Below are 2,019 nucleotides of genomic sequence, written 5' to 3' on the forward strand. Positions count from 1 at the left end.
CACGAGACACAAGGTTGCCTGGTGGCTAATGACTGAATTGTCCAGGCAGGATGCTTTTCTCAAGACTGAGGTAGCTTGACTGCTTTAGGCACTGCGGCCTTGTCTTGCCTTCATACATAAAACCAATTTCCAGCTTCAACCACTCTCAAAAGGGCCTCTGTGGCAGCCCCTTCCAGGACCTCTCCTTGCTCTCAGGAGCTGTCTCTCAATAAACCTTTTCTACTTTTATCCACCTTTATCCTTTGGAATTCACTCTGATTTCAGGGGACATGAGCTTGGCCCAACTGACATCTTGTAGGTGGCGAGCTATATTTCTCCTATGTCATTTTGGAGGTTATACCAAGATGATTGGAAGGAGGTACAAGTTTGCTTTTGTTCCATGATATTTTGAGTAAATTCTGGATTGTGACTCATTTCAGTAATCAAAAATTGTCATCCATTTTTTGCTGGTTGCTTAAGCCATGTTAAACGTTGAAACCAGGTTGTGATGTCTTCATAGTTTGTTTCTTCAATGGGAGGTTTTTTATTTTTGCAGGCAGGGCTCCTCTGTTATATTCCCACTTCATATATGCTGCATTTAGACTTAATTCTACAATGATTGCTGAATTTATTTGTGTTGGCTTGTTTGGTGATTACGAGATGGCTTTGTCTTATTTTAGACAGCTGTTTGGAATGGCTTTTTGAATCTCTAATTACTTTGCTGCTCCCACTCACAGGTATGTCTGAGGCTAGGGTGGTATGGGAACGAAAACTAAATCATTGCCATTTTGTGTTCTAGTGCCATTTTAAAGCTTAACTTCCTGTTTCCCTAAGTTTGTTTCTTGTAAATGCTGTCAAAGTTACCTAACCCAATACCACTCTGTGCTCTGTCATAAGATTGCTTGTCCCCTCTGTAAAATGTCAAAACACCTTTGTTCCTTGTCACAAGATAAGCACATGTTTTGCAGTATTTCTGTAGCTGCACTAAATCATATCAGCACCACCCCCACTTCTAGACCTGGAACTAGACCTGGAGCTAGAACTGTATAACTATTTTCCCCTCCTGCCCTTTGGGGTCGGTGCTCAGTCATGTACTAGGTGCCCATTGCCAGCCCCAAATAAACTTGCTTGTCTCTGCATCGGGCCTTTGCTGATGACTTAATTAAATAAGCGTCTTTGCTGCAACAAGGGGACAGGTTTTGGCAGTTCACCTCTATTATGGACAGTTGTTATCTGGTCAGTAAATGGTAATATGTGTTTTTACAATTCTGAAAATCTTTTTTCCTTTTCAATGGAAGTTCCTGAACCCCCAGAAAATGAGTGTTCATCTATAGGCATTCCTTTATAAATGACATACCATCCATCCCCGGGTTAGAAGAGAATCAGAATTCATGCTCATTCAGAAAAGCACATAGGAGAATTTTTGGTTGGCCCAGTGCCTGCACAGGGGTTTTCTCCTGTGACCAGCAGGACTGGCAGGAGAAAACATGCAGCCATTCATGTCTCTTGGTCATTGGCTTAATTTTTTACTGGCAATGCTTCCCTTCTTAAACATGGCTGTTATAGTAGGAAGGCAGTGTCGCTTGTGCTTTTGGTAACATGCTCTGGAGCTGGAAGTGTGGGTTTTCAGAGGAAGTAGGTGAGTGTGTTGGTAAAGATGGCTAGTCCAGCCCTACCTGTCTTCTGGTCACTCTCTAGATGCCAGCCACCTGCTCTGGAGTAGGGAAACCTCAGGGGACACCTTGAGAGCATATAAAAACCAAGTAGGATAGGATCAGTACAGACATTACAGAGTTACAAACAGAGCTATTTTGTAAAATGTTGTCGGTCTGTTAGTATTTTCCTCCTTTTATTTCTAAAATAAAAAAAAATAAAAATAAAAACCAAGTAGGGATTAAAACAAACAATTTATTTTTCCCCTTGTTTTTTTGAAGATGGAAAACTAAATGTCAAGTTTCCAGACAATGTTGATAAGTACACTGAGTTCTTCAGGGGAAGTATTCAGACTTATGACCTGAACTGGAAAGATGTGATTTTGCC

The 2,019-nt window shown here is 41.2% G+C and overlaps 1 pseudogene; it reads right to left on the minus strand.

The window, feature by feature from the left end:
- Positions 1-1,343, minus strand: part of LOC102023274 — a 2,859-nt pseudogene extending 1,516 nt beyond the window's left edge.
- Between the last annotated feature and the right edge of the window lie 676 nt (positions 1,344-2,019).

This window comes from Chinchilla lanigera, unplaced genomic scaffold (genome assembly GCF_000276665.1).
Source record: "Chinchilla lanigera isolate Chin_1 unplaced genomic scaffold, ChiLan1.0 scaffold00021, whole genome shotgun sequence".
NCBI classification, from domain to species: domain Eukaryota; kingdom Metazoa; phylum Chordata; class Mammalia; order Rodentia; family Chinchillidae; genus Chinchilla; species Chinchilla lanigera.